The sequence below is a fragment of the Bos grunniens genome, chromosome 3 (genome assembly GCF_055505025.1).
Source record: "Bos grunniens cultivar Pamir isolate PY7600 chromosome 3, Bosgru_T2T1.0, whole genome shotgun sequence".
In the NCBI taxonomy this organism is placed as follows: Eukaryota; Metazoa; Chordata; class Mammalia; order Artiodactyla; family Bovidae; genus Bos; species Bos grunniens.
The window spans coordinates 87,784,922-87,808,863 of NC_141167.1; the positions used below are offsets into that span (position 1 = coordinate 87,784,922).

At 51.3% G+C, this 23,942-nt stretch overlaps 1 pseudogene across 1 annotated transcript; it reads right to left on the reverse strand.

Moving 5' to 3' along the window:
• Nucleotides 1-20,777: 20,777 nt before the first annotated feature.
• On the reverse strand, nt 20,778-22,863 carry LOC147376000 (L-lactate dehydrogenase B chain-like; annotated as a pseudogene). Its single transcript, XR_015160622.1, has 2 exons — nt 22,365-22,863; nt 20,778-22,077 (listed from the first exon to the last, which is right to left on the reverse strand). The product of XR_015160622.1 is annotated as an L-lactate dehydrogenase B chain-like (transcript).
• Between the last annotated feature and the right edge of the window lie 1,079 nt (nt 22,864-23,942).

Sequence of the window (23,942 nt, forward strand, 5' to 3'; positions counted from 1 at the left end):
TGACTGGGATCCAGAGCCTGCAGAGAAGGTCCTGGGCCTCTCTGGCCCTGAGGCTGAGTGTGTCCTGGGGAGAGTGTGGACATCTGCAAGGCACCGGAGACAGCTGAGCCCCCAGAGGGGCAGTGGCTTCCTTGACTCAGGACAGGCACCCATTGCACTAGGCCCTTCAGTCCTCTCAGAATGTGGTCCTCTAGGCTGGAGGGGGCTTTAGAGAGACCCACCACCCCTTAATTCCTGGCTGCCTAAAACATTCCCTCAGAGACCGTGCTCACCGTCAAGGCAGTCCCTGTCCCAGCCAGCCAACCCTGACCATTGGAACATTCTTTCCTAAGCCGGTGTCAGGCCTGTATTCCTGGAACATTCACCCAGGGTGTTCCCTCTTTTAAGGTAAGTTCTTCACACGTTAAGAGTGTGTTATCATGCTTTCCTGGAGCTGCCTAAATAGTCATCGGTGCCTGAACCCTTGGGTTCAAATGTAACTCTTGGAATCCCAGTTTCCTCATCTGCAAAATGTAGACTATGGCTCCTACTTATTGAATGAGTGTCCCAGGCTTGCTGCTGCTGCTGCTGCTAAGTCGCTTCAGTCGTGTCCGACTCTGTGTGACCCCATAGACAGCAGCCCACCAGGCTCCCCCGCCCTGGGATTCTCCAGGCAAGAATACTGGAGTGGGTTGCCATTGCCTTCTCCAATGCATGAAAGTGAAAAGTGAAAGTGAAGTCCCTCAGTCGTGTCTGACTCCTAGCGACCCCATGGACTGCAGCCCACCAGGCTCCCAGGCCTAGTGCTGCACTAAGCAAGTCACATGCTCCACACAGCGGTGATTTAGTCAGGTTTCCTGTCTCTTTGCCAGCCTTCCTGGCCGGGCTCCAGGTTGGCTGGGAAGGGGTGTGGGCCCCCTCTGCTGGCTAGTAGGTGAATTGCAGACAGGACAGGGTGGAATCATAGGCAGTTATTGTGGGTGGGACCTCGAAGGTGGCCTGACCCCGCTGAGCAGTTTTGTTGTTGTTGTTCAGTCACTAAGAAGTGTCCGACTCTTTGTGATCCCATGGACTTCCCTGTCCTTCTCAATCTTCCGGAGTTTGCTCAAACTCATCCACTGAGTTGGTGATGCCATTCAACCATCTCAGCCTCTGTTGTCCACCTCTCCTGCCTTCAGCCTTTCCCAGCATCGGGGTCTTTTCCAATGCGTCCTGCCTGTGAGTGTTTGAGGGTCTTCTGTGGAGGTGTGAGCTAGCAGTGGCCTGCCACAGGGACAGGGGGACTGGCAGCAGCAGTCTTGGGAGGCACAGCGTGTTGGCATAAGTCCTCTTGGAGGAGGTCGCCATTAGTCCCACCACACAGCCGGTAGCCCTACCGTAGAGCTGGGCATTTTACAGCTGAGGAAACTGAAGCCGGGGCTGCCACCTCATTGGGTAGAATTTGCCTTCATGGCTCCTGGCCTGGGGAGCTTCCCACCCCCAACCTCTCTTGCAGGGGAGCTGAACGGTTCAGTCCTAGTGGGCTCCCTAGCTCCTTCACCTCCATTTTTTTTTTTTAAATCCCATCCACCCAACTCCTTTGGGGCTGCAAAGAGGAAGGGCAGGAACCCGTGTGGTGGGGAGGACACAGGGCAGAGGCCAAGGTTCCTGCTATGTCCTTCCACCAGCAAGGTGCAGTTCCAGGGAAGGTCTTGAAGGGCAAGGCAGGGGTCATGCGGGCTGCGGCATCCATGCAGGGAACACTATCCTTGGGGAGGACAGAGGCCCCAGAGATTGGGCTCCAAACTGAGCCTGTTCCTTCTCCAGTGTCCCCATCTCAGTCTGTGGTCCCCCCATCTACTCCCCACATCTAGGACTGAGTCGTATGTTTTCTTGCTTGAAACTCCAGAATCTGCTATGATTTTCCATCCCTGCTGCTATTGCCTTAATTCAGACCCACCCCCACCCCCTTTATTTCACCACAGCCTCCCAAACCTCCCTACGGATGCTCCCTTCGCTGCTTGCCAAACTTTGCCTAACAGATCTGCCTAAAATTCAGATGTACACACGTCACTTCCCTGCTTATAAATCCTTCAGTTGCTCCCTTTGCTTTAAGGGAAAAAAAAAAAAAAAAAATCAAAGTCCTTATCTTTGCCCGTGGCACTTGAGATTTGCTTTCTGCAAATCTCCTCTTCCCACCCTGAATCCATGTGTAAAGAAGAGCCCAGAAATCCAGACCTGGCTTCACTTTCTGTCTCCCCACCTTTGCTGCCTGGTTAATGACTGGGTGCCTCCTTCCCATCTCACCTTCAACACGCCCACATCCTGGCAGGGTCCCTGGATTCCCCTTGCCTCTCAGCTGGTTCAGCTGTGGTCTGGGAGGACACACAGCTTCTTCTATCTCTGTCAGAACCCTTAACGCGAGATACTGGTGAAGACCTTCATTTTCTCTTCTACTAGACAAAGTACTTCTTGAGGACAGGGTTTTGTGTCTTTTTCTGTGTAAGCCAAACCCGTGTCTGCCACCTAACAGAGGATCACGGAGTGAGTGAGTGAAGATAGACAGGAACCAGAAGTCAGGAGAGCAGAAGTGACTGGGAGAGGAGGGAGTGACCTGGAGGAGGGTAATCAGCATCCCCTGCACACACATTTCTCCCAGGTCCAGCTGCACGTCAGGGGGCCTCCCCTTTCCCGCCTCTCCTTGACAGCTGGTGCCGTCCAGATACTAGTTTTGTGAGGGCAAGGGGCCTGGAGGATGATCAGGGACCTACACTTTAAACTGAGAGCACCCTTCCCCTCCCGGGGGACCCTGCCAGCCTCCCCGCAGCCCTTGGGGCTGGTGGGAGAAATGGAAACATGAGGTGCTGGGACTGATCACCTATCCCACCAGCACTGAGTATATGCACTGGCTGTGTGCACGGCCTTGTGCTGAAGCCCTGAGTCTGTGCACATTCGATGTGACTATCCTTCGTCTAGCTGCAGATGGAACGAGGGTGGGCACAAGCCACAGGGGACAGGGATGGGCTTTGGCTGAGTGCTGGAGCGTGTCTGGAGCTGGGGTGCTCAGCCAGGAGGTGAGACTTGACTGGATCTTGAAGCAGAGAGAAAAGGGCCATAGCATTGCTGGAAAGGGATAACCTGCATCAAGGCCAGCAGTCAGAACACACTGGAGAGTGTATTCCAGGGGCAAAAAAACAGATGCTTTGCTGGCACCAGGGTTTGGGGAGGGAGTGGTAGGAAGTCAGATGGGAAAGGGACTTTGGAATCAGGTCCTGAAGGACTTTGCCCAGCCAAAGAGTTTGGACTTGAACAGTAACTAAGGTCAAATGGTGAGACCCACAGGACAGCGGGAAGGTTGGGGCTGGGGTGGTCGTTGTCTTCAGGAATAACGCCTGGCAGAGTGGCCAGGCAGCGCCCTGCACTTTCCTCAGGGCTATTTTCTCCGAGGCCAGCAGGGGGCAGGACAGACCCACGATGTTTCCTGAGGTCTGGGGTGGGGTGGCCCTTCTGAGAGTGGGGAGGAACACCAGGTTCAGAGAGTTCAGAGGGAACAATCCAGCTGTGCACAGCTGTGTGTGCTTGTGTGTGTGTGTGTGTGTGTGTTGTGGGGGTCAGGGCAGGCCAGCTCTTTCCCTCAAAAGGCCCGTGCGTGGCCTCTGAAGCCACCGAGTTCGGGTGACCTAACAGGACAGCCCTGCCTTGGGCATCCACCCTTCTAGGGCACGTGTCCCAGCCGAGTCCAGCTCTCCAGCTGTGCCCCTTGCTTTTGGTATCCCCAGCTCCTCCCCATAATGAGGGAGCCCCAACCTCAAGAGTATCTGAATTGGGCCCCCACTGAGGGCACCCCAACTTCTTTGGAATCAACCCAAATCCAGGAAAGTACCTACGGAAAAGGAAGGCCCATTCCCAAAAAGGAGTGGGGAAGGTTGTTAGGAGACAAGCAGAAGTCATTCTGTGGGCATCTGACAAAGGTTTGCCCAGTGGCTTCTATGTTAGACAGGACACGAAAGGGCAGCATCCCAGCCCAGAGTTCCTGGTGCACAGGGTCAGTGACTCCCAAGACCTAGCTGGTAAGGGCTGAGGGGGTAGGAGTAAAGTGCCCAGAAGTCCTGAGGAGCAGAGGATGCTTCTGCTCATCTAGCACTTCAAAAGTTTTGACAAAGGAGGTGATACTGGTGTGTATGCTCGATCTCTGTTGTGTCCGACTATTGCCCTGGACTATAGTCTGCCAGGCTCCTCTGCCAATGAAATTTTCCAGGCAAGAAATACTGGAGTGGGTTGTCATTTCCTTCTCCAGGGGATTTCCCAACCCAGGGATCACACTCGCATCTCCTGCGCCTCCTGCATTGGCGGGTGGATTCAAAGGAGGTGATACTGGAGGTAGGTCTTAAAATAGTAAGATTTTGCCAGATGGAGAAAAAGGAAGGGCATCCGGAACAGGGAAACCAGCATAGCAAAGACACAGAGGTGAGGCTGTGATAAGAGAACACTGATGAACAGTTATATATGCTCCCACCCCCAGCTCTATTGAGATGTAATTGACATGTAACATGGTATAAATTTAAGATGCACAACACAATGAATTGATATAGGTATATATTGTAAAATGATTACAGTGGCAATTGCAATTAATAATTATTATTGCAAAATTACTACCACATAAAGGTAGTTAACCATATGCTTTTTGTGTGGCACTCCTCCTGCTATAATATTTATTTATGTTTCTAATCCTCACATCAACCCTCAGGGTGCCATGATGCCCACTTTATGGATGAAGAGACTGATGGCCAGGGAAGCAAAGTGAGAGCCCTGATAAGAAACTTAGGAGCTGACCTACCAGTCAAGAACCATGTGACCCTACTCTGCCTCTGTGGGACTGGAGTTAAGATGGGGGTGAGTGGGTTGCAGGAATATCACAAAGACGAGAAAAGTCTTCCTCCTCCAGAGGACCCCACCCTTGGTCTTAGCATCCCTGGCCAGGCTGTGAGACCTTCCGGTCAAACACTCTGCTCTCAAACAGCTATGTATCTGATCGTCTTGTAGCTTTTGCTTTTCCTTTTAAAAAAAGTTGTTGTTCTAATTGTATTCTTGTGGGTTGGAGATTTTGTCCAGGCCTGGGTCAGAAAGAGAAGGAGGAGCCCTGGGGTGGAGGGAGAGGAGAGGGGGCTGAACCATACCCCAGGGCAAGTCAACCTGCCCCTTCAAGGCTTGTCTCCCTGCCTGAGAGGGTAAGGTACTGAAAGAGCAGAGCTCCCTCCACTGACATCTTCTTCCAGATGAGAGACAGGCCTGCTCCTACGGGCCTCCCCTCCTCTGTAGGGGCCCCTCCAAGCCTCTGCTCTGGACCTTGGGACAGCCATCCTCACATCCTCTGAAGGGCCCTTCTTAGAAATCACCCAGAGCTTCTAAACTGGGAGCTCGAATCTTTTCCTTGCCAAGTGAAAGAGAAAGTCACTCAGTTGTGTCTGATTCTTTGTGACTCCACGGACTGTAGCCTGCCAGGCTCCTCTGTCCGGGGAATTCTCTAGGCAAGAATACTGGAGTGGGTAGGCATTCCTCAAAAATCAATTTACATACATATATTAAATCATTATGTTGTACACCTGAAACTGTGTCATATGTCAATTATACTGAATAAAAATCATTAAAAGTTATAAAAATTTTGATAAATACTATAAGATCAAGGGAAGGCACATAAAAATTAAGAGTGTTCTGTCCACCCCTGCTCCTGCTCCCATCCTATTCCCCAGGGAACCACTCTTAACAATTTCTTTTTATCCCTAAGGCATGTTCCTTATAAACAAGCATATATAGATACACATCACTGTATTTTTTTAACACAGTTGAATCATAACTATATTATTTTATGGCTAGCTTTTTTTCTCATTTAATGTCATATTTTGGGCCTCCTTTTTATGTCAATGTCTGTATATCCACCCATTTTTTGTACTGACTGCAAAGTCCTTGTAAAGACTCAAGTAACCAGTTCGTTTTTTTGCTGGACATTTAAGATGCTTCCAGTTTTTACTATTACAGATAGTGCTGAGATGAACAGCTATATTTGTAGATTAATTGCCTGCTGATTAAAATTTGAATATTTGTTACCAAATTGACTTCCCAAAACACTGTAACAACCTACAATACCATCAGTAGTGTATGAGAATACCCATTTTCTTGCATCTTTACCAATATGAGTATTGCTGCTGCTGCTAAGTCGCTTCAGTCATGTCTGACTCTGTGCGACCCCATAGACGGCAGCCCACCAGGCTCCCCCATCCCTGGGATTCTCCAGGCAAGAACACTGGAGTGGGTTGCCATTTCCTTCTCCAATGCATGAAAGTGAAAAGTGAAAGAGTAGTCGCTCAGTCGTGCCTGACTCTTAGCGACCTCATGGACTGCAGCCCACCAGGCTCCTCCATCCATGGGACTCTCCAGGCAATAGTACTGGAGTGGGTTGCCATTAAATCTTTATTGATTTGATAGGTGAAAAATAATATCTCATTAAAAATTAAGTACCTTTTAGAGTGAGTTTGAGCATATTTTCCTATATTTGTTGACTATTTTAATTTCTTCTTCTCTTTTTGTGAATCCCATGTTATTGATGTTTGACCATTTCAAGGGAGGTCTATGCATCATTTTCTCATTGATTTGCAGGAGCTCTTTGTATATTAAGGAAATAAGCATATAAGATCCATTTTATTATCTGCTATATACTCCATATTTAGAAAAAATTTGTTAAATAAAGATTGCTAATTTATGACTTCTTTCTCTATTTTCTCAATCTAATTCTGGTACATGGACCCTCAGAATGCTTATCAGCATGAAATGGTCTGCATTGAGTTGATATGACTCTGGCTAAAGCAAAGTCAGAGTCCCAGAAGCCTCACTGTTAATCCCAGAAGCCTCGCTGTGGCTAAATGTAGGCTGTCTGTTGGCTTTCTGAAATATTTTAAGTGGCTTGAGGCACCGTCGGGCTGGGGGCCCCGGCGTGGGAGCCGCAGCCGCAGCCCTGGACCCGGCAGCGCAGCTCATTTGATCAGCAGTGTGGTCTGCACCTGTGCACATCCCTCGGTCCAGCTGTGAATTCTTGTGTTCTTGTGAGTGGGCTGAGTGTTTGCATATTTTCCTCTTTGTTTACAGGCAGTTAGGGGTGTGGGTCCCTCTTCCCTTAGCAGAAAGTCCCTGAGCCTGCTCCCAGGCCAGACTCAGTGGGACATTACTGGTGCTGAGTCCTGGGGATGGAGGAGAGCATGTGGAAAGCAGGAAGGCGAGCAGGAGGAGGCTCCCAGCTGGCCCCAACCTCTCTGGCTTCTCCGCATTCTTGGGGGAATCTTCCCAGGGACACATTCCATTCCTTTGAGGGACCCAGGCAGGATAAGAGCTGGTTTGCAGGGCCTGAGATTGGGAAGTGGGGCTGCTAGACACCAAATATGAAGGAGTAAGGGGCAGAGATTGTGGAGGATAGAGCAGGTGGTGACGGGAGGCCCTGGGCAGGGGGAGGTGGGTTTCAGGCTTCTGGGCAGCCCCTCCCTGCTCAGCCTAAAGGTGGTTTCACTGGGGTTGTGCTGTTCCCTCCTGGTCCTGGGGTATGTGGGAGGAGGCTCTGAGATCCCAGTGGGAGCAGGGGCTGGGGGTGGGCAAGGGTGGCAGGCAGAGCAGGGAAGGAGAAGCTTGGTAGAGCCTCACAGCTGACTTAGAAGCCTCCAGGTTGGTTTGTTTGTTTAACCCAGGGCTGACTTTTATGAGACCGCCACATTCCTGGGGATTGGCGAGAGCGAAGGTGATTAATGGGGTTGGCTATGGTAGCGGGAGCAGCAGAAGGCGGAAGAGGCAGCCAAGAAGAACCTGAGTTGACACCCTAAAGCCCCAGATTCCCAGTGCTGTGGTGGACACCCCGGAGGGTAGTGGTGGTTCTGTGGAACCCAGCATCCCATCGCGTCCCTCCAGGGCTGGAGAAGGAGAGATGTCCCTTCTCTTCCAGGGCACAAGGCTGGGCCCTGTTCTCTGCCTGGCGAGCTGACCTGAGGTTGGGAGGGGACAGAGCCAGGGCAGGGCCAGGGGCAGGTCTACCCGCGTTCTGTCCTGGAAAAGCGCCTGAGGTATGTGACTCATCCCGTGGAGCCTGAGCTTCCTCTGAAAACAGGGCCAAGAGGTAGCTAGCTTATAGATAGTGCCTGGCTGCGCTTTCCTTAACCCTCCTTATCTTGTGAGTGCCCTCAACCAATAAGACCTGGACCCAAACGGAGTCTCTGGGGAGACATTGAGAAAGTACCACCCTTTGTTCGACATGGTTTATGTTGGCCTGCAGAAGATTATTCACTGAGTAAATATACAGATCTACCATGATGACAAATTTGAATGCTGCTCTGGTGTACAATGCAAGTCAGTAGGCGTATCAGCTGGTTTCCCTTTCATGCCTGTCAACAGCCAGTGAAAATGTTAGCAGATAGGGTAGGGGGCCCTGGAGAAAGAGAACCAGGCATGGCTTTCTTGACATAAGAGAAGCCATTTTTGTCCTAAGCCATTTTGGTTGATCTAAGTCTGACCACAGTGCTTGCCCTTAAACAGGTCTTGGTAATGAATGATCTTAAGGGAAGTGAGGAAATGCAGGAACAAAGGGAAAGCAGTCAAGAAATAATAGTTCAGCCATAAAACAGAGTCCTGGATCTTCCTCAAGGATATACATCGCTATCTGATGTCCGTCTTTGAGTTCTGCAGGAACTAAGGCCCCCACGCACGTGGAGGGCAGAGTGAGCATGCTGACTCTCCTGACTTCAATCAACTAAAGCTTTGATTCTGTCCATCTTTGCCCTAATTCTACACTGGATTGTTCTCTTCTCAAGACCCTTCATCAACATACATGTACCCTTAGCTTAAAAAACTTCCGCAATTTGCTGTTCAGGGAGACACTGCTTTGGGAAAGATCTCCAGTGTTCTTGTTGTTCAGTCGCTAAGTTGTGTCTGACCCTTCACCCGTGGACTGCAGCATGCCAGGCTTCCCTGTCCTTCACTATCTCCTTGAGTTTGTTCAAATTCATGTCTGTTGAGTCAGAGATGCCATCCAACCATCTCATCCTCTGTCACCCCCTTCTCCTTGGTTGCTGCAAGTAATAAATCCTTCCTTCTCCAAGTCTTTGGCTTGGTTGTATCCTTTGGTTTGACACCTACCAAGAGGTGAACCCAGTTTTAGGTAATAGTGACACTCAGAATATGGTGGTGAAGAACAGGGCACCAGAGCCGGAACCAGAGAGATTAGGAGAGGGCCTGCCTCACTGGAGCTGACTGTGCGTTGGTTCTGCCTCTGCGAACGGGGCCTGGCAGGATGCCCTGCTCCTATGGGGACTGGGTGACCCTGGTGTGTTGGCTCAGCAGAGGGCTGAGGGGCCCTTCTTCTCCCAGCCAGGCTCTGCCCATCTGAGAAGGGCTGGGAGAAGGAGTCTGACTGTAGGCTGGTTGTTCTCACCCAGAACATGGGTGGGTCTTGAAATCCCTTTCAGTTCTCCAGTCTGACACCTGAATCTGCCACTAGATCTGGGTCTGGGCTGTCCAACTCTACAGTCAACTTAGCGGGCTGGGTTCAAAGAGTAGGCCTAGGACATAGCTGCTGTGGGGGGAGAAGGTGGGTCCTTCAGGGTTTCAGCAAAGGCCTAGAACCTGAAGTAGACACAGGGCCCCCAGCTGGAGGTGAGAGAGGAGGTAGTTGAGGGTCATTGACATGGCACATGTGTGTGTATATGTGTAGTGGTGTGCACGCATGCATCTGCATGTGTGTTTTTATGTGGATTTGTGTGTGTACATCTTTAAAAATAACATTTGTCCCATTTTCCTGTTTTTCTAGAGCCGGCCTGCTTGGGGCAGTCTGTCCTGGAACTGCCAGGGCAGTGTGTGCGTGTGTGTGTGTGTGTGTGTGTGTGTGTGTGTTGGGGTAGATGTCATCACTGTGGTTCTTGGTAAAGTCACAGCAAAGCCTTCTCAATTTCTTTGGTGTTGTTTGGGGAATTTGTATGCCTCTGCCACCCATGAAATTAAGGACTTCTATTTAATGCATTTCCTCAAAGAATGCATGCCCTGAAGACTTGTCTAGGTCAGAGATGGCCTGTGGGTCCCAGAGATAGAGGGAGAATAAGACATGACTCCCACAGCCCCAAGTCCACGGCCGGCGGTACAATGCAGAAAACAGGGAGGCACTTTGAGGGAGCCTCCCTCAGGCTGCAGAGGGAGCAGGGGATGCTTGCTCTTCCTGGGATGGGCAGCAGGAGGCGCCACCTCCTACACTGTATAGTGGATGAACATCAGCAAGGTCCCCATGAAGGGAAGAGGCACCGTGGCTGGAGATCCCACTTGCACCAGAGGTGTGAAAGAGCCTGGGCTGTCAGAGAACTAGAGGGAGCGTGGTGGCCAGACCGTGGGGACAAAGACCGTGGAGACAGAGATGCTTGTCTTGAGGGTCACTTCTCAGTGTTTCCAGGGCCTGGCTGAGGGATTGGGACTTTAGTCTGTGGCAGGGGACCCCCACTCAGCTGCCTGCAGGGCCCGGATAGGGGGTTGGGGTGTGAAGATGCTTGTGCAAATCATTGCTCTGAAGTGGGCAGGTCTTTTCCCCAAGGTGAGCCAACAGGCACAGTCAACATGTCGCCGAACTCAGTCTTCAGAGAAGCTGGAAACTGAGATTTTTATGTGGTTTCTTTTATTTTTAGATGTTAGTAATTAATCCAGATTTAACACTAAGCAAAACAATAACACACATGCAAGCCTAACAGGAAAGGTCTGCCAGCTGGATTTGGCTCAGAGGCCACAAGTGTGACCTCAGGCTGGGGTGGGAGGGGAGGTACCGGAGGTTCGGGGTGGGAGTGAGGGGCCAGGGTCTGCTCCCCGTGGGGGCATCTTGGAACTGCTATAAGGAGGGCAGGCTGCAGGGAGGCCAAGAGATCAACTGAGAAGCTGAGAGAAAAAAATCTTCCTCTTTATTCATTCATTTACTGAATGTTGATTGGGCACGTGTTCCAGGCAGACACTGTTCTGGGCAGTGCTGCTAAGGGGATACCCAGAGGTGGAACTCCATCTTTGTTAAATATATATATTTATGGGTGTCCCCTTAGCAGCACTGCCCAGAACAGTGCCTGCCTGGAACACGTGCCCAGTATGTGTGTGTGTGTGTGTGTGTGTGTGTGTGTATGGAGAAGGCAATGGAACCCCACTCCAGTACTCTTGCCTGGAAAATCCCATGGACGGAGGAGCCTGGTAGGCTGCAGTCCTTGGTGTCGCTAAGAGTCGGGGACGACTGAGAGACTTCATTTTCACTTTTCACTTTCATGTGTTGGAGAAGGAAATGGCAACCCACTCCAGTATTCTTGCCTGGAGAATCCCAGGGACAGAGGAGCCTAGTGGGCTGCCGTCTATGGGGTCGCACAGAGTCGGACACGACTGAAGTGACTTAGCAGCATATATATATATATATACAGGCTTCCCTTGTGGCTCAGCTGGTAAAGAATCTGCCTGCAATACAAGGGACCTGGGTTTGATCCCTGGGTTGGGAAGATCCCCTGGAGAAGGGAAAGACTACGTACTCCAGTATTCTGGCCCGGAGAATTCCATGGGCTGTACAGTTCATGGGATTGCAGAGAGTCAGACACGACTGAGCGACTTTTCCTTTCATATATATATATATATATATATATATATATATATGTATGTATGTATGTATATTACGGGCACTCCCCTGGGCAGGGGCTCCAGCATTCAAGCTTGCACGCTGATGTCTTTGCTTTTTGGGTTCCTCTGCCTCCTTTAGCTGGATTTCTCCACCAGCTGGCTGAGGTCTAGGGTGTCTCCTGTTCCCTCCCAGGCATTCTCTCCTGTCTTTGGGGGCCCCGGGGTTTATACTTTGGGTCCCAGGCCAAAACCACCTCCATCGCAACCTCTTTTCTGGATTGTGCCCCCTCTCCAGTGGGTAATCCCCACTTCCCTTCTGGAGTTTACTGCGGCCTCTTTTGGAAACTGCAGGTTCTCTGAAAGCTCCTGTTGTGCTATGGCTCTGCCCTCCACACGCATCCTCCAGCCGCTAGATCCCAGAGGGAGAGGAGCCTCCTCCCAGTCCCCGGCCCTCTCATCAGCAGGACAATAGCAGAACTTCTCCTCTGGACCCAAGCAGAAACTCTCATATCCATGCAGCTGGCTGAGCAGCCAGCCTGGGCCTGTGCTAGTCTAGCAATGTCCACATGGGACCTGGCGTCTGTCCTCCAGTCACTCCCAGGAGAGGAGAGTAAGGCCTGGCCACCACCCACAGAAAAACCACTTAATGCCTTTAAGATGGTCCCCAGAAGCCAATGAGGGCTATGCGACAGCAGAGACCCAATTCTTAGGGCAAGGCACTTGACCTTCATGAGCTCATGGAATCTCACCACAACCCGTTAAGCCTTGTTATTGTACCATTTTACAGGTGAGGAGACTGAGGCTCTGAGAAGTGAATAACCAGCCTGATATGGCATAGCTGCTTTTTTTTGTTTTTTGTTTTTTTTTGACCAGGGGGATTGACTGCCAAGACCACTTCCTTCATGGGGTTGAGGCATGCCCCTCAGTCTTGGGGGTCGGCTAAGGACCAGCCTGAGGTGGTGGTGGAGGCTATTTCAGGGATGGGGTGTGAGAGCTGGGGGGCTGCCAAGGCATATCCCCATTGGCTTCTGTTGGACTTTCTCTGGAAACGGGGAGCACTTCAAGCTGACTTATGTATTATTTGTGGGCAGGCCTGACTGCTGGAGGGGTCTGGCAGTACCCCCACCCTCCTCAGGCCCTCGCCCAGCCCTCTCTCTGATATCTGAGTCCATGGCTCATGCCTCCACTGTCTCCTTCTAGACAAAGGATAAGCACTGGATTAGGAGCCAGGGGCCAGGAATTCACCTGTGACCTTGACTTTGGGTCTGCAAAATAGGCATAAGCACTGATTATCCTGCAGGGACTTAGTAGAGATCAAAAAATTGAAGGTTACAAAAGGAAACTGCTAGAAAAATTTCATGGCATGATTCATTCATTCATTCTCCAGGTATTTATTGAGCACATAACCTATGCCAGGCCATGCATTAGATTTTAGGGATACAGTCCCAAAGAAGACAATTCTTATCTACATGGGGCTTAGCATCTAGAGGGGAGACAGGCATGAAATAGCAGCACAGACAAATACTTAAGTACCAGATGAATTGTGCCTTACGAGATTATTTAACAGGATCAAACGTGGGATCAGGGACATTTTCCCGAGGAAATAAGATTTAAACTGAGGGAAGCCTTGTACAGGGCAGGTAAGGGCCTCTGGGTACAGGGCATGAGAGCAAAGTCCTGGAGCGGGGAGTAAGCCAGAGGCTTGTGACGGGACATGGAGGGAGGCGGATGTGGACTGACAACTGATTAGGCATGGCCTTGTGAGGTATCAGGTGAAGGCGTTTAAGTGACCTAACAACAATTAACCTTATCTCCAACCCCTGTCTCCTTGTCCTGGGTCCCTAGAGCTTCTCCCTGCCTTCTTTGCCCGGAGTATCTCCACTCCAAGTGATGAGAAATTGGGCTTGAGGAAGAGGTCTCAGGCCCCTACCCCCCTCCCTGAGCCAAGGGGCAGCTGATTGAAAGCAGACGCCTTGCCCCGGTGGGGCCCTGGCGGGAGCGGCGAAGCTGGCTCCCCACTGCTGACCTCAGACCTGCACCGCTGGCATGTCCTGGCCGCAGACTCTCTGTCAGCAAAGCCGCATCCGTCCTGCCTGGAGACGGTCACTGTGGCTGCCCACACCCCCAACCCAGCAATTTCTCTGCCACGGTGAGAAACCTCCTGTGCTCCTGGGCCAAGGCCCAGCCTCCTCTAATTGGGCCTGGAGCCCTGGCTGGAGGAGGAAGAGATGCCAAGAAGGTTCTTAGAAAGGCACGAGCCTGGGAGAGGTCCCTATCACCCCTACCCGCTTCCTCGGCACACCTGTCTCAGGGTCATGCCAAGTGGGGGCTCCATTATTCTTTGTGCCTTGGGCTACGCTCTGTGCTAAATGCTTTACATCCTCACTAAATCCTCACAAACAGCTCCATGAGGCACGTGACAGGCTCACAGAGGGTACTTGTCACATAGCTGGTAAGTGGCAGAACTGGGGTTTGGACCCAGGTGAAGTGAAGTGAAAGTCAGTCAGTCGTGTCTGACTCTGTGACCCCAAGGACTGTATAGTCCATGGAGTTCTCTAGGCCAGAATTCTGTAGTGGGTAGCCTTTCCCTTCTCCAGGGGATCTTCCCAACCCAGGGATCGAACCCATGTCCCCTGAATTGCAGGCAGATTCTTTACCAGCTGAGCCACAAGGGAAGCCCAGGTACTGGGTTCTAAAGGCGATGACTCCAGTGGGCCAGTGGGCCCTGGCTCTTCCTGTCCCCCTCAGACATTCCTTGTGTCTGCTGCTCCCGAGGGAGTCCAGCTCAGGTCCAAGCTGCTCAAGGCCCAGAGGTCCCTGAGGATCTTAGCACAGGGCACTGAAATGGACCCAGAGAATGCTGGAGCCACCTCTGGGCCGTGGGAGCCCCTCTCTTGAGCAACCTGAGCTCTGGACATTGTTGAGGGCAGTGTGCCCGAATCACAGTTTGAACCATGCCCAGCCGTCCCTTCTGGGAGAGGAATTACAATTTGATGGTTGCCCCTGAATCCCGCTGCCCAGGAGCAGGTCCTGCTCACCTAGCTTCTGAGGCTGCTGCCTCCCCAGGTCCTGCTATCGCGTTCCCCAGCTCCTGTTGTGTACCTGGAGGAGTCTGGAATCTCCAGAGATGCCTCCTAGGTCCCTCAGCAAACCCGGTGCCACCCTGACTGCCCCGCGCCCTTAGGCAGCCCTAGAAGTGCACCCTCTTTCCTTGACCCCCACAAGGAGCCCACCCCCCCTCACAGACCCACATGCTCTCCCGTTACCCTGGTGTCCCTGGTCCATTTAGCCCTCTTTTGTCCAAGCCAGCACCTCTGCCTGACCCCCTCCTTCAGATAGGTCTTTTTGCTCTCCGTTGGTCAGTCTGTCAGTCAACAAGCATTCACTGAACCTTATGGACATATTGGCAAGAGCTCAGGAGCTGGAGCCAGCTGCTAGGGATACTGTAATGCAACTCTCTTGCATCCCTGGTTCCAGGAGCTCACATCTGTGGCTTCCAGGGTGTGAAGAGAAAAGGCTCCCCTGCTGCCCTGGCCTCAAGATTGGCTTCTCCCTGCTGCCAGTTACTGAAAAAAACATTGATCTGGCAGGATGCCCCACAGAGACCAATTTTTTTCTGTTCCATGTGAAAGTTACCAAGTTGGTGGTCTGTGGGCAGGTGAATCGGCACTGAGGCTAACCGTGGAAGGTGGCCGAGGTGTGCGGCTTTTGGGGATGCTCAAACACAGAGGAGTAGTGAGATTGTTTGTGTTTTAGGGTAGGAAAAGGAGAAGTAGCCCCAACCCCAGCAGGGATCCTGGGGAAGGAAAAGGGACTGAACTCCCGTCTGCAGGGAGTGGACCCAGAAGTCCTGCAGATGCAGCACGGGATGCCCACGTGTAAGCGTGAGCAGCATGAGTGTGGGGAGCACCTCAGCAGGCAGGGCTGGCGGCACCTGGGCCCATATGTGGAGTCGCACCCCTGGGAGATCCATGTGGCCTGAGAGTATAGGACGGGCTTCTCCTTCTGCCATGGGGGGATAGTGTCACCAGGCACCGGACTGGTCAGGATCCCAGTGCTCCTGGCCCCCTTTGGGGAGTTGGACCTTCCACCTCTCCCTTTGGAGCACGTAAGACTTGGGGTTCTTGGACAACGCAAAGGGAGAGGAAGCTTCCAGAGGAAGGCACAGACTTCCTTCAAGTATAGCAGGTTGGGTCTAGATGGTTTTAAGTAAAATTCAAAAATCAAAGAAATGCAATAGTATTTGCATTCTGTTGCCACACATAGCGGTTACTAACGTAGCAGCTTCTGTGGTCCAAAAGCTTACAATGTGCCAGATACTGTGCCAAACCTTCCATATACATTATTCTAGTTAATTCTCAAAACAAGATAGCTGCTTTTTTTTTATTGCCATTTTACACAAGAGGAAACAGAGGCACAGAGAGGTTAATCAACTTGCTCAAAATGACACAGCTAGCAAAGCTATGAGCTGGTTCATAATCCACATTATCTCTCACTCCAAAGTCTTTCAATCACAGATCCCCCTGCATCTGGGTCTAAGGGTTCCGTGCATCTGTGGAGGCCCGGGAGATCTGGGCCTGCAGGGAAGAACGCTGGCATCCGGAGGCCTTGGGGCCTAACGAGAAGGGGCCCCTCTCAGGTGCCTGTCTCCTGCAGCAGCTGGATCCCATTTCAGTGAGGAGGGCCATCTTTAGAAAGCCACCTTCTCCTGGGCCGCGAAGGAACAGGGTGACCACAGCCCGTGAACCCTGGGGGCCCTTGAGTTCCCACTGCCTGCCCGGCAGGGTTTCACAAACCCGTTGACGTTGACAGGGCAGCCTGTGAGGAGGGAGCAGGAAGCCTGGGGGCCCTGTGGTCTGCCAGCATGGCTCAGAGTTTCCTGGGCTGAGCCCTTCCTGCGGGGCCCTCTTCAGGGCTCTGCCAGCAAGTGCCCCCTGTCCTGCGGCTCTCTGTGGCCCTGTCTGGCTCTGAGAGACAAAGCCCACTGACCCCAGAGTCCCTGAAGGGCCAAGAAGGTCCTGTCCTCTGCATGCTGAGCCTTGGGGGAGCTTTGCTATCCTGGCCCTGGCCTCAGGGTGTCTGAAGCTTCCTGGGGACCAACATTGTGAGGCTGGGGCAAGGACTGTACTACATGCAGTCAGGAGTCCCAGCCTCCACCCTCAGCTCCAGTGCTGACGAGGGCTGTGACCTCGGGCAGGTGTCAACATCCCTGAGCCCCCTTCCCTCATCTGCTTCACAGGGTGTAAAACCCTTGTTGAACAGGAAAATGCTCCTCAAGTTTTAAGGGCTCTCTCACCTGGCTGTGGCCTGATCTCAGGATCTAATGGTTCTCCCTTATGGAAACTCTGCCAAGTCTGAATCCCCAAGTTTCCACAGAAAAGGGAGGAAGCATTCCAGATAGTGGACAGCCTGAGCAAACACTCAAGGTCAGGAATGCAGACACACTCACACGCGCGCACACACGCACACATACACACACTAAGCTCTTCGTGCCAGGCCCTGTCTTAAATATTTTACATATGTAAACTCATTTAAACCCACTCCAGTGTTCTTGCCTGGAGAATCCCAGCGACAGGGGAGCTTGGTGGGCTGCTGTCTATGGGGTCGCACAGAGTCGGACACGACTGAATCGACTTAGCAGCAGCAGCAGCAGCAACAGCAGCAAACTCATTTATCTCTTGTTGCTGCTGCTGCTGCTGCTAAGTCACTTCAGTCGTGTCCGACTCTGTGCGACCCCATAGACAGCAGCCCACCAAGCTCCCCTGTCCCTGGGATTCTCCAGGCAAGAACACTGGAGTGGGTTGCCATCTCCTTCTCCAATGCATGCAAGTGAAAAGTGAAAGTGAAGTCGCTCAGTCGTGTCCGACTCCTAAGTGACCCCATGGACTGCAGCCTACCAGCCTCCTCTGTCCATGGGATTTTCCAAGCAAGAGTACTGGAGTGGGTTGCCATTGCCTTCTCCCTTATCTCTTGTAATATCCCTATAAAGTAGGTACTAGCTTGCCTCCATTTTACAGATGAGGCAATGGAGGCTCGGAGAAGTAAAGTAACTTGCTCAAGATCGCACAGCTGAAAGTGGGGAACCCAGATTGTAACCCAAGCAGTCTGCAATGAGAGCATGAGTGGAGGTGAGGGCAGTGGGCCTGGAAAAGATGGGAGAGACATCATGGATTTGGCCGCATCTATCTTGTCCTCTCTAGTAGGGCCAGTGCTTGGTATGGAGTCTAGCACACAGTGGGTACTCAAAGATGTTCCTAAAACCTGGGCTCCGCAGAAGGTGCTTATCTGGGGAACCTGAAGTTCTGCACGATCGGGGGATGCTGGACTTGTTGGGTGGGGGGCAGTATGGGCCCAGGGCTGAAGCCTAGACTGTCTCATTGCTTCTTGGCTTGAAATGGGGTTCCTGCCCAGGCCTGTCCTTCTCAAAGTGGCTGCTGGACCCGCATTGACATGAGGGCCCACCAAGTGGACAGGCAGGAATTTTAGCTTAAGTAGCTCCTCAGTCCCCCTCTGGGCTCCTCCCCTTGGGCCCTGCCTCTCCTCCCTTCCCTCCTGCACTGGCACACTTGCTGCCTTCCTCCCTGTGGGATGTTCTTTGCTCCTGGAGCTCAGGGTCCAGGGTGGGCCGGAGCCCTGGGGGGACACACACAGACTTGGTGGAGGGTGTTTATTGCCGGCAGAGGCTGCTGAGAGACCAGCCTGTGTGCGGGGCTGGAGAGCCAAGGGGCTGGTGAGAAAGGAAGTTTCTGTATTCTGTGGCACTCAGACCCCACCAGGAATGTGGCTTTGGGCCAGGATCCCTCTGGGCAAGAAAGGATGACTCAGCAGAAACAGCATCCTGACCCCACAGGATAACTGGAGCCGCTGTGTTGGGGGTGGGTGCCAAGTGGCAGGGCTGGTGAATTCATGATCCCACCACTTCAGCCTGCATCTCCACCCTCCACCCAGCCCGCCTTCAGATGCCCTTCTCTGGGCTGGAGTTTTAAGACTCTCAGAGTAAAAACCTTCAGAAAGACTTGTGTGTGTGTGGGGGGTTACCCCAGCTCTTCCCATTCCTAGGGATGGAATTAAGAAATGATGGGTACGATGCAATCTGCGATTGAGGCCCCTAGGTCTGGTCGTGGGAAGATGCCCAGCACGATTCAGGGTGGGGGGCACTGGGCAGCGGAGAGAGCTGGCCTGGGCCGGGCACCGGGGAATTCCAGCCCGAGAGCCAATTGGAAGCACATGTGTTTAGACAGCCATGGAAACCCGCAAAGCTACTTCTCTGTTCCTTGAGTCTAGCTTGTGAAAAACGAAGCATCTATTGCCAGGAACCCTGAGAAATGTCTCCCTTTGTCAGCGGAGGCCTTCATAGCACAGGCCGGTCACTACTGGGGACTGTAATGGGACTCTAATTGGTGCCATCCTCCTACCCACTTGCACCCCAAGTCCTGAGCAGAAGTGGATGATGGTGGCAGTGAAAGTGAGGGTATTGTTACAGCCCCAGATGCTGCTGCTGTTAGCATTTATTGTTTCCCATACATACTGCTAACCATCTTTACCTGTTTAATCTCATGCATTCCTCATAAATTCCATACGAAGTAGATATGTCCTGAGCTCCTAATTTTAAGAAAGCAAACAGCTTTGCAAAAGATTAACTTGCCTGGGGTCACCCAGGTACCGAGTGGCAGGATAAGCTTCTGAGGCTGGGATGTTAATGATTTGCTTGGTTTGTGACCCCCTTCTTCTGTCCCTTGGGGGAAAGAGGAAGTCAGAGTGCTGGCGGCTCTGCCCCCTCCCCTGGGTGCCACATAGTGACAGAGGGTCACCAGGGTTGACCCGTGGAAACACTGACCCCTTTCTGGGTGCGTTGCAACACTCGGCGGTTTCCTGCGCAAAGCATCACGGGTCTTGGGGTCTGGCAAGCAGTGAGGATCCTGGGATTTGGGGCTAGACGACATGGGTCTGCCCTTGACTTACTAGCTCTGTGCTTTGACACTTTATTCTGTCCCTCTGTGACCCTGGCTGTCACACCTGTAAAGTGAGAAAGAAGAACACAACAATTTGCCCTCCATTTATCTGCCCAGTGAGATGAAATGTAGACCATTAGGCCATTGCAGCCAGAGTAACCAGCCAGACAGCAAGCACAGGGGCTCCTTTGGGGTCCAGCGGGTGGCGGTGAGGGCGGGGATGAAAGAGGGGGGAAGTGGGCGGGGCTGGCATCACACTGCTCAGCTCCTTGGTCAGGAGAGAGGCGGGCAGAGATCAGGAGTTACTTTCTTAACAGATAACACCTGTTTTGCACTCATCCACCTGCCTCACAGAGGTCTCCCGGAGGTGAGGACCTGCAGTGGAATGGCTGCATCTTCCCAGGAAAATCCCATGGGTAGCACTGGTCTAGGCACCAATGACAATAATCAGTCCCTTACAAGTGCCCTGTTTGCTGACTACCCTGTGGATGGAATCTCTTGTCCTGCTGTAACGTGGGCTTCTGTTAGTAGACTGGTTCCTGTTGCCCCAGCAACACAGCAATAGTGGAGGTGGCAGCAAACGGCTGTTAAATCACTTAATCAGTTGTGGCCCATGGGCACTGTGCCAACCAGGGGTGGTTACAGCTTTGCCAGACTTAGTCACCACCGCCTGTAACTTAGAGAAGGCAATGGCACCCCATTCCAGTACTCTTGCCTGGAAAATCCCATGGGTGGAGGAGCCTGGTGGGCTGCAGTCCATGGGGTAGCGAAGAGTCGGACACGACTGAGCGACTTCACTTTCACTTTTCACTTTCATGCACTGGAGAAGGAAATGGCAACCCACTCCAGTGTTCTTGCCTGGAGAATCCCAGGGACAGGGGAGCCTGGTGGGCTGCTGTCTATGGGGTCGCACAGAGTCGGACACGACTGAAGCGACTTAGCAGCAGCCTGTAACTTAATGTGGCTGACATTGTTGTAAACACACACAAAACAGGCAAATAATAAGTTCCCAACAAATACATCTTGCTTGCTTGATTTCAGAATCATGAGGGCATTATATTATGTCCCTTACAGTTTTATCCCTGAGTCTATTTTGTTATACTCAAGACCTTGGCAAACCAGTAATTTCCATAGGATGTGTTTGGCCAGGCTTCCCCCCAGTCACCCCTTTCCTTGGCTCTTCATAAGGATTTATCAATAACAACATACCCATTCTGTTTAGGCTGTTATTATGGTTCTATCCTGAAACATCCTGTAGTGGTTATTTTTTGGAAACATCATTTGGTTCATAATCTCTTAGCAACAGAACTTGAGGGCTAACGGCCGATGCAACTCCAGGCGAGATGATTGTGCCTCCTGCGTGGGCAAACAAACCCACAGCAGCCAAGTCAGTGCACCCTCTGATTATGGGTTTCGTTGTTTTAGGTCATCGAACGTCACCGACACCCACCATGAGCCAGGCTTGCTTTGTGACATGGCTGAGAGCATATGCTGTGACAGCCATGCGCCCAGGGCCTTGGAGAACTTTCAGTCACCAGGTGCCCAAGGCTGTAGTCATAGACGTGTCTCCTCCTGGTGCAGGTCCCAGAGTGTGTATTTGACTGGGAAGAGGAGGGAGCAGGAACAGTGACCCCTCGCTCTGTGCATGTCTGCACTTTATGTCATCACAACCCTTCTGCCCAGCATTGTCAGGACTGTCCTGCCGTGTGACAGCTGAGGAAGTGGCAGCTCGAGCATATGAAGCCACCAGCCATGGTCACAGGTTGTCAGAGGCAGAGGTAGGATTGTAATCCAGACCTGCCCAAGCTCCCAGCCTCCATCCTTTCTTTCTCTCCTTCCATCTTGCTTTTTATTTTTTATTTTGATAATTAATACTCCTAGAGCAAGGGCTCCTATTGCAAACATTAAACCACAAGCATGGCCTTTGATTCTTTGAGCCCAAATTCACACATCTAGGAAGAGAAAAAGAAAACTGTGATCCATATACATGGATGAAAACCAAAGGCTCATGGATAATCACATTGGAGTGTTTTTGTTTCTATTTTCATTTTTATGTTTTGGCCACTCCACGCAGTATGCAGGATCTTATTTCCCTGACCCAGAATCGAATTCGTGATCTCTGCAGTGGAAGCTCAGAGTCTGAAGCATGGAGCCACGAGGGAATTCCCTCACATAGGAGTTTTAAAATGTCTACAGCTTAGAACCCAGAAGCCACAGGCCTTGCAGGTCCTTCTGGATGTCCCTCAGTGTATCTGCACTTTTCTTGAGTTGAGCAACCTTATCAGCCTTCAGCTTTTGGTTGATTACACTGGTTAACCCCTGAGCATTAAGGACACACGGACAATTGAGGAAGACTTAATTCTAAATGCCACGCATCTCCTTCACCATTGTGACACCAGATGAATCCTGGATAGATTTTTCATCATGGATTCAATGAGATCAGTCACATGTCATCCAACAGACCAGTTGGTTACCCTTTTAGCTTGGTGATTTCACAGGCACTTTCCACTACCACCTTACATGCTGCTGCTGCTGCTAAGTTGCTTCAGTCGTGTCTGACTCTGTGCGACTCCATAGACGGCAGCCCACCAGGCTCCCCCATTCCTGGGATTCTCCAGGAAAGAACACTGGGGTGGGTTGCCATTTCCTTCTCCAATGCATGAAAGGAAAAGTGAAAGTGAAGTTGCTGAGTCGTGTCTGACTCTTAGCGACCCCATGGACTACAGCCTACCAGGCTCCTCCGTCCATGGAACTCTCCAGGCAAGAGTACTGGAGTGAGGTGCCGTTGCCTTCTCTGACCACCTTACATTCTTCCTTCCAATTTTCACTATTATTGTTCTTTCCCATTTCTGGGCTCAGTTCCCAAACAGAAATGCTGGCCACATATATTCTACTCCAAACAGCTACACTTGAGTCACCGTGTTCTCCCCAAATCCATCCATGACAGCTGCTGGAATGAATGCCAAGTTTTCAGCCATAAAATAGTGAAACCTTTGACACCCACTTTCAATCACATGGTGCTTGAGTCATCCACTTAGTTTCCAGGTAATATATATGAGGATATCCACTGGGTTGGAAGCCTCACTTATGATGCAATTGGGACTGTACTTGATGATTGCAGGGATAATGAATTTGAAGAAAACATTCCTCCGCACCGGACTGAGATGACTCTCTCTCTCTCTCTCGCTGGTGGACTCCTGCGGTTATCCCCATAGTCACAGGGTGATCTGTTCTCTGCTGCAATTTTAAGTGTCTGAAGAAAGATGTTCCCATGCTGCAGATGCATTTCCAAGCATTCACAAGGGCAAGTTCATCAGCCAGGGACTTTCCCAGAATGCTGCTGGCACATGCCATACCTACTTGTCCAACACCCACTGCAATGATTCTATTGTTTGCGACTGTTGCCTCCTCTCCTGCAGCCATGCAATCAGTTTTCCCTTAAGAGTTGCCCTTGTTCACAGGAGAGAGAAGGCTCAGGAGACAGTTGTAATTGTTGTGCAGAGGATGACTATTGTGCAATGTTAGCCGTGTGCTCAGCCTCCCCTCTTTCTGTTCATCTTGTTCATGCATTCAAGTCCCTAGGGGCAGCTAGGACTTCATTCGACGTGTGGTCTCCCTAAGGCTGTTCTCCAATAGGCAGCACACGAGGGCCATTGCCACATACCAGTTCCACAGGTCAAAACCACGCACAGAGTGTGAACCTCCTGCAGCCACTGACCCCAGCCTTCACAGGCAGTGTGGGGCTCATAATCCTTCTTTCATTTTGCTTACTTCCCACAGCCCAGACCATGGTTCTCCCTCTGTGTCAGATAAAAATAAAAATTAAAATAATTAGCTACCACATATTACACTGAGCTGGAAATTTGATTTACATGCTTTTATTTACTCTTTAAAACCTTATAAGGACATTTACAGTTCAGGAAATTGGGTGTCAGAGTAGTTGAGTGACTTACTGTAAGTCACATAAAGCAGGTTCTTTGGCGACACCCACAGTCACCCTCCACCCTTCCTACGGCTCTGTTACTCATGAGCAGAGGTGGAATTACTGAGAAAACTCTTGATGCCTATGCTCTGGGCCCCCTTACTCATACCTACCCCTTCCAAGCCCTAGAAGTCTATTCATAGAGCCATGTGTTTTGTGAAATTTGAAAAAATAAGATGTTTTAATGTTTATTTTCCAGAGGAAAGCCTCACTCAGGTTCCACAGGTCCTGGACACCCTGTTCATGAGTGTATGGCTTAAACATCTTATCTAAAACTTCGCTCCTCCTCTGTCTCCTTTCCTGACTTTACTTGCTCTCCTTGGCACAGTCACTAGCACACCATGCACTTTATGTGTTTATCTTGTTTACTGCACATCGCAGGCACCACTCACGAAGTG